The sequence below is a fragment of the Palaemon carinicauda genome, chromosome 24 (assembly GCF_036898095.1).
Source record: "Palaemon carinicauda isolate YSFRI2023 chromosome 24, ASM3689809v2, whole genome shotgun sequence".
Classification (NCBI taxonomy): domain Eukaryota; kingdom Metazoa; phylum Arthropoda; class Malacostraca; order Decapoda; family Palaemonidae; genus Palaemon; species Palaemon carinicauda.
The window spans coordinates 80,507,964-80,523,976 of record NC_090748.1 but is presented as its reverse complement, the minus strand read 5'-3'; the positions used below and the strand labels follow the sequence as shown (position 1 = coordinate 80,523,976).

General features: G+C 40.4%; 1 protein-coding gene and 1 pseudogene across 1 annotated transcript in view; one reads left to right on the top strand and one right to left on the bottom strand.

Annotated features, from left to right (window-relative positions):
- Moca-cyp (nuclear cyclophilin protein Moca-cyp) overlaps nt 1-16,013 on the top strand; it is a 321,526-nt gene that overhangs the window by 124,408 nt on the left and 181,105 nt on the right. The gene's annotated exons all lie outside the window — the stretch shown is intronic.
- Nucleotides 13,048-16,013, bottom strand: part of LOC137617975 (uncharacterized) — a 3,582-nt pseudogene continuing 616 nt past the window's right edge.

Sequence of the window (16,013 nt, the reverse complement as noted above, 5' to 3'; positions counted from 1 at the left end):
TATTGTAAATATTTTTGACTCAATTCTTGCTTTAATGGCTAGTCATGGTAAATCTATCTATGTAGGAGTGATCATTTCTCGGGTTGGGACACTTTTTCAGTTTTGCTCCTCTGTTTATTATGTTGCACTTTTGTTAAATTTACTTCATGCTGTATGAAAATAGCATATAAACAGAATTGAGCTCATAAGTACATGACTTTCTGACATTTTACACTTACCTTTTAACCCAACAATAGCAGAATGCGATTAAATTCCACCTACTGAAAATTGCGCATTCGAAGAAAAGTATACATGATTCCTAGAAGATATGAGGTAACCCGTGTAGTTAAAATGATTTGTTATGCTGTAGATGTAAAGCTGTAAACCCAGAATTGTTCCGACATGCTACAAACTTTACGCTATTTATTAGGGATTATTGTTCGGCGAAGTTGGAAGACTAGATATTAAGACTTTTAAGCAAGGTGACAATTACCCAAACTGCTAGATAGCGGGGTTATTGAGGGGTAGTGGGGGTTGGCTGCTACCCCTCTCACTCACACACCAGTGAAACCGTCACATTTTTCCTTTGGCATGAGGAGAACGGACATGTCCGCTCTCCGCTCTCAAAAGACTTGGCCACTATACTCAGATTCTTTTTCTTTTCAGATGTGTGTGTCCTTCTGTGCCCTCTGCATACTTGTCCAGTGCCTGAGGGCTTCTCTTGCAGTACCTTCATGTCTTCGGTCGAGACTGACCCCCATTCGTTGTGTCCGACCTGCAGGGGGTGCCACTGTGAGGAGTGTAGGGAGTGGTCTGCCTCCCAGTGGGAGAGATTTGGGTGCCGGGTAAGAAGTCCAAGTGGGATTATTCGGCTCTGAGGTCTTCCTCAAGGGTAAAGAATCCTCGGACATCTTCTCTGACCCCCAATCTCTTCCCGAAGCTCTTTATTGCTTGGCCTCTTCCCGAAGCTCCTTATCGCTCGGCCTCTTCCGAGGAGCGGTCGAGTAGGAGTGTAGACCAACTTACTCCAGGGCAACTTCGGGGATCTGGGAACATTGATGCTTCCCCTAGAGAAACAGCTTTGCCCCGCCCTCGGGCAAGTCCTTCTCACTTTCCAGTTTGTTGCAGGGTTGGATGTCGCTGGGTGTGGCCATACCTCCTCCTGGGGGCATACTCGTGGGTCTTCTGCAGCAAGGGGCCCAGAGGGGACCTACTCTGGTGTCCTCCTAAGTGGAACTCCTGTCTCCTGCGGGTGCTGTTATTGACACTGGTGCCACTGTGAGGAGTGTAGGGAGTGGTCTGCCTCCCAGTGGGAGAGATTTGGGTGCCGGGTAAGAAGTCCAAGTGGGATTATTCGGCTCTGAGGTCTTCCTCAAGGGTAAAGAATCCTCGGACATCTTCTCTGACCCCCAATCTCTTCCCGAAGCTCTTTATTGCTTGGCCTCTTCCCGAAGCTCCTTATCGCTCGGCCTCTTCCGAGGAGCGGTCGAGTAGGAGTGTAGACCAACTTACTCCAGGGCAACTTCGGGGATCTGGGAACATTGCTGCTTCCCCTAGAGAAACAGCTTTGCCCCGCCCTCGGGCAAGTCCTTCTCACTTTCCAGTTTGTTGCAGGGTTGGATGTCGCTGGGTGTGGCCATACCTCCTCCTGGGGGCATACTCGTGGGTCTTCTGCAGCAAGGGGCCCAGAGGGGACCTACTCTGGTGTCCTCCTAAGTGGAACTCCTGTCTCCTGCGGGTGCTGTTATTGACACTGGCTGTCTGCGAGGCCCACCTCCTAGCCTTCTGCTCCTGCTAGTCCTGCACGCTGTCGAGACCAATACTACCCTTTCCCCCCCCCAACAATGTCCTTGTGCTAACAACGAGAACTCTCGCCACCCTTTGATCACTTAGTTCTCCATGAGCTGTACTCCTCTACATGCGCCTATATCTTTGTCCTCGCCTCCATCAGGCAGTACTCTAGTTCCTGAGACCAAAGATCTTGCTATCCTCCTGCTTGTGATTGCCGCTCGTCTTGTGGTCGTCACTCACTAGCTCGTGCTCATCACTCAACATTTCGTGATCGTCGCTCGCCAGCTAGTTATCGTCACCCTGCAGATCGTCGTTCGCCTGCTCCTTATAGTCATTTGCCTTCTAGACGCTCTTCATTGGCCCGCTGTTCTCCCGTTCGTGATTACACGTCCCCTGATGATCACTGTTCGCCAGTGCGCTTTTCACCAGCTTGCCGTTCGCTAGCGCATAGTTCTCCAACAGGCCATTTGCCTTCTCATCCTCCACCTAGACAATCTCCTGCCAGATAACGCTTGTCTGCCTAGTAATCGCTAGTGCGTAACTTTTTACATCGCCACTTGCCATCTCATTGCTCTCCAGTCCTACACTCTACTGCTCGCTATTTGCTAACTTATCATTCACCTGCTCGCCTATCTCCAGCTCGTCGATCGCCAATGCGTCGCTCCTGCGCATCGCTCTCCTGTGCGTCACTCCTGCACATCGCTCTCTTATGTGTAGCTCTCCTATGCATTGCTCGCCAATGTGTCAACGATCACCTGCTCGCTGCTCACCCGTTCGTCACTCGCCTGCTCGTCGATCTCCAGCGTGTGATCATTAGTCCCAGCCCGTCAGAGATCTCCGAGACCTATCCTGTCGTCTTCACCACGCTCTCCATCTCTTGCGTGTGATTTACATGCTTTTGAGCCAACTTCATGCGCTTCTGTAAGCAACTCTCGAGCGATATAGGTCTAGCACCCCAACATCTCAGCAGAGAGGTAGTAGCAGCAGTGGAGCAACCTACATCCTGCCAAGCTCCACCAGATAGAGGCGGATGGCTTATTCCCTTCCCTGAAGGGTTCAGGGAACCACCAAATAAGTTCGCTGGTGTTCCCATCTCAACAGATCAACTGAGGAAGATCACCCAGAAGGAAATGCAAATGCCTGTCCGGATTGCTCAAGGTAAGCAGTCTTCTTACCCTTAGTTCCAGGTACCGAGGCAGCGTTCCCCAAGGAGGTGATCTTCACCACTAGGTCTCTCCAAGGACACCACGGACCTGTCGACTGTGGGTAAGCCCCCTTCAGGTGTCAAACCCGTCAGGCAGGCGGTAGTTGACACAACCCATCAATGGTAGAGATGCATGCCTCCAACAAGCCCCCTTCAGGTGTCAAACCCGTCAGGCAGGCGGTGGTTGACACAACCCATCAATGGTAGAGATGCATGCCTCCAACACAACTTCCTAAGCAGAGGTCGGCAGTAGTTTCTACTCAGAGGATTCCTTCAGGGAAGTCTGTGTCAGTCCAGCAAGTGACATTCCCTTTGTTGCCGACCTTGACTCACCCCAGGCTCCTATGGGTGAGAGCTTGGAGGTTGATGATGACTTGGACCTGTAAGTTGACTATCCTCCTAGGGCTGCTAGCCCCAAGTTCCACTCTGAAGCTGAGCGGAGAGAGTCAGAGTATGCCTTATGGCAAGTTCTAACCTGCATAAGGGCCATTAATGGGTTGGCTAACCCAGAGATGGCTCCATAGGAAGGCAAGGGCACAGTCTGGGACCATGTTTATGGTACCCAACGACCACCTAAGGCCAGTGCAGCCCTGCCCTGGTCTAAGGGACTGACAGCTACCAGGAATATCTACGTCAAGATCTACTCGGACAACCACACGCGAACATCTTCCAAAAGGCAGTAGCTTCTCTTCAACTTCACGCCTGGAGACTATCCAGCATATCTCCTAACAGAGATTTTTTCGCAACAAGTTGCGAGAAGGATGTCTGGATATTCACGTAGATCTTCTGCATCAGTCTACCAGGCGAAGTGGACTGTCTTCAGTGGTTGGTGTTACGACTATTCCATTAATAGTCGAGCTCTTGTATACCTTCGGGAGGAAAAGTTTCTATCTGTTTCGGCTGGGAAAGGCTACTGCTCAGCCTGAAGCCTTGCCCTTAGACTGAAAGGAGTTGATGTTTCTTCTTCGTTGGAGTTGTCTCCACATATGAAGTCAGTAGCTCACTTGCCCCCAGTTGGAAGTTAGACCTCCCCCTTCAAATATGGTTTGCATCCTTTGGTCTTTGAAAGGTGCTCCCTATGAACCATTATGCCAGGAATCAGATTGCCACTTCACTTTGAAGATTGCGTTCCTTCTCGCGTCAGCTTTAAACAAGAGAGTTAATAAGATTCGTGGTTATCATAGGACATCGCACATTCAAGGGGATGTAGGGAGGTGACACTCTGCTTCGTCCCGGAGTTTATTGCTAAGACTCAAAATCCAGGAGTAGCGGTTCGGAGTTTTCGTCAAGTTACTGATGATCCAGTGAGGAGTTTGAGGTAATACCTTAAACACACTACACCAGCTTGCCAGATTCACAGGGTCATTGACCATGCAGTGAATCTCGACCCTCCTCTTGCTCGTCGACCTAGAACTCGGGTATTGCAAGCGGGTGTGAGGAAGCATCAGACGACCTCCACCGCCCACTACCTGCAATTCGTGACCCACAGGAGAACGTTCTCCATTGGTCCCTTGGCTGCACAACAAGTGATAATAAGATAATAATGATAATAAGATGATAATGATAATAATAATAAAATATCCTTTATTTCCAATGTTACGTTGGGTATTCTATACATTTACCCTACTGTAGTAGTAAAAAATATTAAATTAATTTTTCTCAAATCATCAGACCAAAGTGCTAGTAATATAGAAATCTTGGGTAAAATTATATTTATAATATTTTTACAATATGGTGAAAATATAAAACATTCAGAAAACTCTAAAGCAGAAATACATTGATATTCAGATTAACTATCATAATGCTAGTATGGACATTAGCTAATACTTGTAAAATCAGACGTGAGACTTTGCCAATCTCCACTTGTATTATATTTACAATAGTGAAGTATATAAGAAATGGAAAAGGTGTAACGTATTATACGTTTCTATTTAAAAGATGTTTCTAAAGATTACTATTAAAAGAGGTTAAAGATGCCACATCCCTCAAAACAGGAGGTAAACTATTCCAAAGTTGTGGACCTCTTGTGCTCATTTCCCTTGAATTAATTTCGGTGTTGGCTCTTCTCACCACTATAGTCCATTTCTTTTAGCGATGCATATTTGCACCGACTCGCGGCGGTGCCCTTTTAGCTCGGAAAAGTTTCCTGATCGCTGATTGGTTAGAATTATCTTGTCCAACCAATCAGCGATCCGGAAACTTTTCCGAGCTAAAAGGGCACCGCTGCCAGTCGGTGCAAATATGCATCGCTAAAAGAAATGGACTATAGATTGTTTGCTTGTCTTATGTGGATTCCAGTTACTGAATCGACAGTACTAAAATGATAAAATCAGTCTGGATACAAACTTCTTAAAACTTTAAACTTAAAGATACACACATCCTGAGTATATTTATCTCTCATTTTCAACCATCCCAATTTTAATAAAAAGGCGTTATATGCTCGTATTTTCTTAAAGTTCCAATGGCAACACGAGCAGCAAAATATAGAAGTTTTTGAATTCTATTCATATGTATATTACTTGTTGATCCTCACACAACAAAGCAATAATTAATCAAGCTCAGTGCCAATGACTGTACTACAATTAGGTGGTCTCTGGATCAAATGAATTTTTCAGTCTATTTAAATAAATAAGAATGCCTATAACTTTCTTGTACAATTCGTCAGTATGTGATTCGAAAGTCATAAACTTATCAAAATAAGCACCCAAACTTTTTACAGATTTCGTTGGTTTAATAATGGTTCCATTAAAGTTTATGTAAATGCTATTGTTTATTTCAGATATATATATTGCCTAGAGCCTATGAATATACACTGGGTTTTGTTCTCATTCAATAATAAGCCATTCATTTGAAAATATAATTTTTCTGTATTCAATACTTCTTCAGCTCTTTATTAAATCATCTAAGCAATAAAATTCGGCCTCAATTAAGATTTGAGTGTCATCAGCATATTGTACTATAAAACAATCCCCTAAAGAATTCTCAAGATCATTTACATAAATTATAAATTAAATTGGGCCAAGAATCGACCCTTGAGGTTCACCAAATTCTATATTTTTTGGAAAAGAAATGATGTTTCCCAGTCTGACAGACTGTGTCCAATTACTTATATAATTTGCAAACCAAGAAGTATCAATATTAAGTGTGTGACATTCAAGTTAAGTAGTATTATTCACGCTATCAAAGGCTTTCGATAGATCTAAGAGCAATAGTAGTGAAATTTTTTTTTGTCTATATCGTATATTTTATCGGATATTTTCAATAATGCCGTCTCAGTTGATAGTTTAGGTCGAAATCCATGCTGACTGCTGGAAATAAGCTTATTTGTTTCTAGCTATTCAGATAATTGATTCTCTATGATTTATTCTAATATTTTCGATAATACTGGCCTATAATTTAAAATTTCATCTCTATCACCGCTTTTGAAATAAGGAACATGAGGATTTTTCCAAAATTCAGGGTAGGTATTTGTTACAATTGATGTATTTAATGATTACAGTAATATACAATACAATTATATACAGCGTATCTCTTATAAAGCGAAGTGGGATGCCATCGGATCCATCAGCATTGGAGTCTGAGACTTTTGATGGTTAAAATGACAGTGTTACAGTCAACTGGAAATGCTTTAAAAGAATTCAGATGATTATTGTTAAAGATATTTTGTTTGCTAATTTGTTGATTATCCCAGCCATTTCCTCTTGAGTTCTTTCATAAGTTTCCCTTACAACATTTGCAAAAAACTCATTGAATCACCGACACAGCTTCTACATCCCTTTGGATGATCGGTATAAGTGTTTCTGCATTGCACTTTTGCACATGAGTACCTCACATCTCGTCCTTGAATTAACCCGAACACCCTTGGCCCGTCAATTCTCCGTCCATGATTCAGATTACTCTGAATAATTTCTCCTTCATATTCCTCTTCGGGTGCATGATCTCCGTCTAACATGCGACCCCTATTGTACTTTCTGCGACCAGCAAAGCGTGCCTCGTCTATTTCCACTGGTGAAGATTTAGTGCCCTTCATTTGGTCCCCTTTTTCACCTGAAACTATTGCTGAGCACACTTCATGGCAATAATTAAACCAGTCTACAGTAGAAATTTTAGTTCTTCCTGTTAAAGTTTGCATTGCGTCCACTCCCATGCCGAGGGTCCTCAGGTACACTAACTCCAGAATTTTGCACAAAGACAGTCTGTTATTCAATTTATCATTTAGATCTCTATAAGAGAAAAACTTGTTCCCAGTGCGAGTATATGATTTGGTTACCCAGCAGCCTTTCTGTTTGCATCTCCATACCATTTTATCTTGCCCACGAAATTCTTTATTTGCTAGTCTCATAGGACCCTCACAATTCTCACATAACTCCTGATTCTGTAGAACAACCTTCTCACGTAGGAATAGCATAGCACTTTCATCACTTGTAGCAACTGTTTGATAGAATTCTTTCAGCAATATCTTCGAAGGTTTTAGGATAAATGAACAAAGTTTTAGTTAACACCAAAAAAAAAAAAAAAAAGATAAGAAATAGAAACAACCACTTACCAAACATACTAAAACAGCATCCTTCATTGTTAACAGCATTTCTGTAACTGCCATATATCATATTACCAGCATTTCTATAACTGCACGTTACCACATAGTTATGATACTTCCTTTCAGGTCATTATCAAATACTTGGCTATTGAATAAGGAGAAAACGATAGTCGTATTTAAAGAGATACGGCTTATTCGGACCTTGGCTGATTTGGACCAGTTAATTCGGACCTTTCTCTGGCTCTTTCAGACCTGTATTAAGGCTGATTCGGCCCTTCATGGTTGGTTAATTCGGACCTTGTATAAACACCTGTTGCTGAGCATACATTTAATGTAAAATTAAAGCAAAAGTTACCTGTTAAGCAACTTTGGACACCGTAGATAAGGTAAAATAACCCAAAGTAACTCATGCCTTACTTCTTCATTTACACACACACACACACACACACACACATATATATATATATATATATATATATATATATATATATATATATATATATATATATATATAATATATATATGTATATATATAATATATATATATATGTATATATATAATATATATATATATATATATATATATATATATATATATATATATATATATATATATAGATATATATATATATATGTAAATATATATATGTATATATATATTTATGTATATATATATATATATATATATATATATATATATATATATATATATATATATATATATATATATATATATATATATATATGTATATATATAGGAAGACTATTTGGAAGCTGTCCAGTTGTAATCTTCCTATCATTGTAGTCCTTCCACACTCCCATGATCCCCCCTTGAATTTCTTTTACCTGTTTTCTTTGACGCCTCTTTTGTCTGCCCTCTTTGACAAGCTTAACCTGAGTAGGTATTTCTTTAGCTTCTAAATAAAGCAAGTTTATCAAGTAAAATGGGAGGTTACCTTTTTTTGACGTTTTTGTGTAGTTTCTGATGCCATCCTTCAACATCATTATTTGTTCTTATACTGCGTCCAAATACTGACCAGTTCTTCACTTAACATATTCTTTGATGCAACCATGTTTCCCTTACGTAATCTATAAATTCTCTTACTGGTCCAATTACACCTACCTTTCCTGAAAATTCACTAAAAGCTTTCTCAATATCGTCATGGGGTAAAAACGGCAAAGCAAGAACCTTTTTTACAATTTTATACACGTCTCTTGTACAGTACAACGTTTGCAATCCCAATTCCTGAACTTTTCTCCTCAAAGCTTGTGTAAAATGGTAAGCACAGCCCTTTATTACTGGGTCATTAAAACCCGATCTAATAGCTTTCCACAAACCTATCTCGAAATCAACTACAGATGATGATAACACTAGGAACTGCTGGTAAAATTTCAATGACAGCTTTAAGAACTACTATGTAGTCCGAATGGGCCTTACTAATTATCTGGATCAGCCTAAATACATGGTCCAAATCAGCCTCGACTAAGGTCCGAATCAGCCATGGTCCAAATCGGCCATGGTCCGAATCAGCCATGGTCCGAATCAGCCAGCATTCCATTTAAAGGTAGGCCACATACTATACCGGTCACATAATATCATGGGTCATGTTCAGAAGGTAGACCATCTACTATACCGGCACCCTTCTTTTTATCTTAATAATTATTTCTTAAAACTAAATTATTTCTCTCTATCTTAACATCATTTGAAATTTCGTTACTACACGAGCACAATTGTCAATACGTTTGCTTTGAACGTTGCTTAGATTTGGTACTTGGGTATTTGTTTGATCAGTATTGAGGATATCATTCAGAATCTGTGCTTCGTTTATAAGTAAATCACAAATTTTCTCTTGAGTAATTCTTGAGGCATCAGAAAGTTTAAAAAATCGGTAATCTTTTGGGCTCATGTAAATTTAGAGAAACTATAATGGCCTCGGGGTCTCCGATTGGGCTTGGGACAACGTCTGATTGAACTACTATTTATTTATTATTTGGTAATAAATAAATCAATCAAAGAAGCTGGGCTGCAAGTTATCCTGGTAGGATTTGTAATGAACTGATGTAGCTTAAGATTAGTTACAAGTTTGTTCGTCTTATTGTCTTTTTTGAGTAAGTCATCGTTAGAATCACCAAGTATGAAAATTGGCTTGTTCCGTAAAATGACATTTTTAAATGAAACTAAAATATAATTAAAAGACGCAACAGGAGCTTTGGAGGGCCTATATACTCATCCTAACATAATTTATGGTAATTTACGATGGTGGATTGATAACCATTTGACTTCTATGCCTTCTTCACGATAAAGATTATACTAAGGAATATTAATGATTGCGTTGCTCATACAGGGATATAGCCACGTCTCGCTTCCACAAAAAATATCATAGTTTTCTTTATCCAATTAAAGTTCGACTTCATATTTATGGCACAAAAGAGACTGTGCATTGATATATAAAATGTTTATAAAATCATAGTTTTAGATAAGATTAAACTCACTATCTTCATGACCTTCTTCCTAATTTCTATTTATAACACTACAAAGTCTACCCTTATGACCATATTCATGACAATAGTTACATTTCAACTTAGTCTTATCTGAAATTTGACTGTTTGTGGTTAAACTCGCCACAGTTGTAGCATCCCCTTCTATGTACTGTTCTATTGTCGAAGGTATTTTTCCTACTAGAATAATGATTAAAGCTATAATTTCTTGACCTGTTCATGATGCCGCGAAATTTGCCACGACCATTCCTATTATTTGCATAATATGAATTAAGAAACTAAGTTATGATATTCGTTCTGATAAGCAGTATTTCGTCTTTTTTTACATAAGGGTTTCCATAGTAGTTCTTATCTCTTCTTTCACTCAAAGTCACCGACCTTCCAGTTATGTTTGATTTAGAATAATTCAATTTACTTTCTTTCCATTCATCTCTAACAAGACTGTTTTGGCATGAGGACGAAATTCATCTCTAACAAGACTTTCTTGGCATGAGGACGAAATAGGATTTAATAACATAACTGTTCCTATTCTGCTTATAGCAGTTAGCATCGACATCTCCCGTTCCGAGCTTGAAATAGTTCTCTGTCCTAATGTACTATCATACTATTCTAGGAATTTACCATTATAATGAGAAATTGTATTGGCCAAATCAACTGATTTCAAGATCAGAACAAGCTCACAAACTTGCTCTTCAGCTCAGTAACAATGTCTGCAAGTTCGTCTAAGATTATATATGACGTATCCACTTCTTCCAGAATATCCTGAGTACCACAAAAGATAATACATTCACCGAGAAAGTGATCCAGTTTTTCAATTATCCTTGACTTTATTAAAGACATATTAGCCCCAGGGAGGGTCCTGATTATAACAGTTTCTTTTAGATCACTTGTTGTTACCTTTTTCAAACAAGAATTGTATATTGACAATGTTTTACTTTTATCTGTAGTTAGATTAAGTCCAAGTCCTTCGTTGTTTTTGACTAATTTTTTCTTGTAACATTTTGATCTTCTCTTCTGCCTAGAAAACCGTAGTCTTGAGCAGCTCTTGAATTTCTGTTTCCTTCTCCTTCAGGGTGTTGTTGATCACTTAAAAATTATCATTTGTTTCTCCTACAAACCTTTCAAATTTCTTGTGCAACTCTGCTAGACTTCGGTCTTCATTTTCTCTTTCTTTTCTGTTAGAATTTGACAATGCATGAGGTGCCACAGATACTGCTGCTGATAGTGATCCGAGTAAACTTGAATAATGTAACATTAGTTCATTAACTTTTCTTTTGTTGTCCAAATTCCACCGAATTGTAATTGACTGCAGTATTTCTGTAGTTCATTTTTTGTATAATTAGCGTGTAAGAAGTCCCAGGATGGATTACAAGGGCTAGATAAAGCCTGATGATTTTTTGAAGAAGTTAAGGTCGCTACTCCTGTAACTTCATCGGTGATGTTTTCCTCTAATTGTTTGATCTGCCATTTTTTATTTTTGTTGGTAGTTTAACTATTGTTGTACTGTTTCTGTTTTCAAAGGTCAATAACTGGACGTTCATTGGTTTATGAGAGAATTATTAACATGAATTCAGTCTTGTAGGTGTAGTGCTAGTGACGTCATTAGCGGCTTATTGTGAGTGCACAACTTTGGAAAATTTTTAACGGGAGTCCCGTAAAATATTTTCCCAACTTTTAGAATGCCTCAGGCTTCCTGTTGGACAAGTAGCAGATGGTTGAGGGCATAGGTTACCTAGGATTATTCTGGGATGAATGTGTAAGAATGACTGGCTTTTCTTTCTTTCATCATCCCCTCTCTTGGGGAACAGTACCATGGGTCCTCTGCACGCTGGTAGCGTCTACCTGCTAGTAATAACCATTTCCCTTGTATAACGTAGTATACATTTAATATTGTATGTCTCCAATACCCCCAGCGAGTATGAGATTGGGAAACGTCCATGATTGATATCAACATTCTTATTTAACTCTGAATATTAATACCTAGATGGTCACGTTGCTAGGTTTTTTTTTTTCTTATACGCACTCGGGTTGCTCAGGCCGCTATCCATGCATTGCAGGAAGTTTTTAGCGTGGTGTCAGGGTTTTCTCACATACAGGCCAAGCCTATATGTGAAACCCCCGGGTCAATGGCCAAGCCAGTTGTTGGACTTCCACACTCCTAATGGGCGAGTCATCCCTAATAAATAGCTACAGGTTTGTAGAGTGTCGGAAAAAATGACAAATTTTAAAGTAATTTGTATTCTTTCTAACTATACAAACCTGTAGCTATTTATACATATTGTCCCGCCATCACCTGTACCCCACAAGTCCTTCATCCAATCAAAAAGTGACTTGGATTCACTGGTGTGTTAGTGAGAGGGGTAGCTGACAACCCCTTAACCCCTCACTACCCCTGCCAACCAACAGTTTGGGTAGTCTTCCAGCTTCGCCGAAAGATAATCCCTAAGGCATCCTACACACGAGGACACTAGTGTCCGCCACCGGTGTCGGACACTAGTGTCCTTGCTCAAGACACTGCCTGGCAACTAGTGAGCCACTCACACACCTCAGTCGGAAGAATGGCGGGAAACGAAGAGCTTCTACTTGTTGCTTTGCTGGCTAAAAAGAAATCGAAGAGGCGCTCTATAGAGAGGAAGGTGCATGTACATCCCATGTTGTTATCAAGAATGAACACAGGAGCGCATCATACACTTTTCAATGATTTGTGTGCTGATGAAAAAAAGTTTTTCAACTATTTTCGTATGAGCAAGCAGTCATTTGAAGAACTTCTCAGCTACGTCAGGAGACATCACAGGAACTACCACAAACATGAGAGAATGCATTGCACCAGACGAGAAGCTTGCAGTAACTTTGAGGTAAGCCTTATATATACTTAGTTGCTGGTACTTTTTGCGAGGACATACATGATAATAGAATACTAGATCTATTAATAAGACAAAAAAAAATTAAAAAGCTTGATCTATTAGTAATATCTATTTCCTTACAAGTACAGTTCTATTTAGTACAAACAATGAGGTGCTTACTATGCAAGAAATAACTAATTATCATTCATATGGTTGCTGATGTCAGACATGGCTGGTGATGGTGCTGGTGTAGACAAAGGAGTTGTTTGTAGATTAGTGTTGCTGCATTGAGGAATGTTACTCAGAGAATTATGATAATCCCCATGAACTGCTGGTTGCTGGGCATAGTGGAAAACTGGTGATGGCTGTGGAGGCTGGTATCTGGGAGGTGCCTGATGCTGAAAGTCCTGTGGCCATTGTTGGTACACCTGTTGAGCCTGGTAAATGGTAGCAATAATATCCTGCTTTAGCTTCAATTTTCTGTCTGCAGGTACCTTGTGCAGTTCTGTTACTAAGGATAGTAAGAACATCCTATCCTCGTCGTTTTCATTTGTTGCCTGTTGATTCTCACGCAATGCTTTTTTCTTGAGGAGTTAAATGAGTTCATCATCAGTACTTTTTGTGTTCCGAGACTGGTTATGAGAACGTTTTCCAGGACGTTTCTCAGTCTCCCAAGTTTGCATTTCCTGACTTAGCTCTTGGGAGTCTTCATGTTCATTATCCTGAATAGTCCCTTCATCCATATTGCTTGCAGTGTGTTTGGAGACAGTTTCAAGAAAACGCAGGGCTTCAAAGTAGACATATTGCTTCCGTCCACAGGCACCTGATCCGCTCTTTTCTTGCTTCTTCTTCAACAGCTCTCTGGCATAGCAGGATCGGATTCCCTTCCACTTCTTTTGAACAACAACCACTGACAAAGAGAAATTATAAACATCAGAAATACGATTTGCAAACTGTACAACGTCAGTATGTGTGTGTGTGTGTGTGTGTGTGTGTGTGTGTGTGTGTGTGTGTGTGTGCTGCAGTCACAATTAACCTATTCCTACTTTTTAAAAAAAATTTTGCTACAGGTATCTGGCCACCAATGACACCATGACTGATCTCCAATACCAGTACAGACTAGGTGTATCTACCATCGCGAACATCATCCGGGAAGTCTGCAAGGCTATTTGGGAAAGAGTGAAGACAGTTTGTTTTCCTGATGTGACAGAAAGATTTTGGTCGGAAATTGCAGCTCAGTTTTACCAAAAGACTGATTTCCCTCATTGTCTTCGTGCCTTAGATGGAAACACATCAGGGTAATCAAACCAGAGAATAGTGGCTCTTTGTATTATAAGTACAAGAACTACTTTTCGATTTTGCTTCTTGCTGTATGCGATGCATCATACAAATTCATATTTATTGATGTAGGTGCATATGGGAAGTCTTCTGACACAACTGTGTTTAAGGAGAGTAAATTTTTCAGGAAACTTGAAAATCAAACCCTGAATGTTCCTGCTCCACAAGAATCGTACTCAGGCTTTGGAACACCTAAGCCTTTTGTATTTGTGGCTGGCGAAGCTTTTGGACTATCCCAACACATTCTGCGCCCATATGCTGGTAAATTTTTGAGTCAAAAGAAACGCATCTTCAATTACAGACTTTCACGAGCCCGCAGACTCATTGAATGCTCATTTGGAATATTTGCAAACAAATGGCGCATCTTCCATCGACCACTCAAGGTAAGCCTATCACTTGCAGAGGACATCATCAAGGCGTGTTGTATTTTGCATAATTTTGTAAGAGACAGAGATGGCATTCGAATTGAGGATACTTTAACCGTGGAAGGGCTCTTTGATATGGAACCTGCTGCAGGGCCAACTTCAAGACTTGCCAACCATTTGAGAGACAAATTTGCGGACTACTTTGTCAGTGACCAAGGTGCACTTCCATGGCAGTTACAAGGTATCTAGACAATGGTGTGGGTGGTGACCTGGTTTGGTGGTGTGGGTAGGTGGTGGTGGCATGGTGTGGTGGTGTGGGTAGGTGGTGGTGTGGGTAGGTGGTGGTGTGGGTAGGTGGTGGTGACATGGTGTGGTGGTGTGTGTGTGGTTGGTGACAGGAATGGGGTAAATTTTGTGTGTAATAATGAATAAACTTGTATACGTAAGCATAGTAGATTCTTTACTTGCCTTGTGAACATGTAATGAAACAGAAAATAAAAATAAACATAAAGGACTTACGTATTTCTTTCTTTTCTGAGAGGGGTTTCTCTTCAAAATCAGGAATGAGTTTCACCATTATTGCATTCCAGCAGTTCTGCTTTTCTATTTTATTTGCATATCCCTCACAAAATGGGTCCCATAGTGCTGGTAGTTTCTCTATTTCACAAATGAGGTCCTCCGTGTTCAGCTTCTCCTCCACCTTCTTCGAAATTGTCCTTGATAGGCCGTCTCCTTGAGCAGGAGAAGCTGGCCAGTGGGCAGCGGTGGCGGACACTGGTGTCTACGTGTGAAAGCTTCCATTTAAAACAATGCTTTGCAGTGATTTGCGGCAACCGTCAGTGTCCGCCACGTGTTGCGGGAGCGAGACACTGAAATATCTGTTGCCCGGAAGTTGTCTGCTTGGGACACTGCTGTTACCTCGTGTGAAAGGCTCCTTTTGATAATATGGGAGGCAACTAGTGTCCGACACCGGTGGCGGACACTAGTGTCCTCGTGTGTAAGGGCTCTAATAAATAGCTACAGGTTTGTATCGTTAGGAATAATAAAATTACTTTCAAATTTTTCATATTTAGTTTGTATAGAAAGCGGGTAGTTTATTTTGATATTAGACAATGGTTCTGGAGAAAATACAAGAAATAGGACAAAGTCAGAATGTTCCAGTAATTGAATTGGAAATCAAGAATATCTAGTAAATTAACAACCAAGCATTTCGTTGGACTTGGGTAGCTTTCATATGGCGAGGGCATTTATTAGATTATAGATGGGTGGAACGTTTAGCTTGTCTTTTGGTATAATGACGACGGCCACGTCTGTCAAACGTTAGTTTTTTTTTTATCTATCTAACGTAGCGCAAACAAATACATACAAGAACGTTTTCTTGCAAATCCATCGTTATCTGAAACACTTGACGGGAGGCGAGTAGCCAAAATCTAAATGTGTTTATTGATTTGGAATTA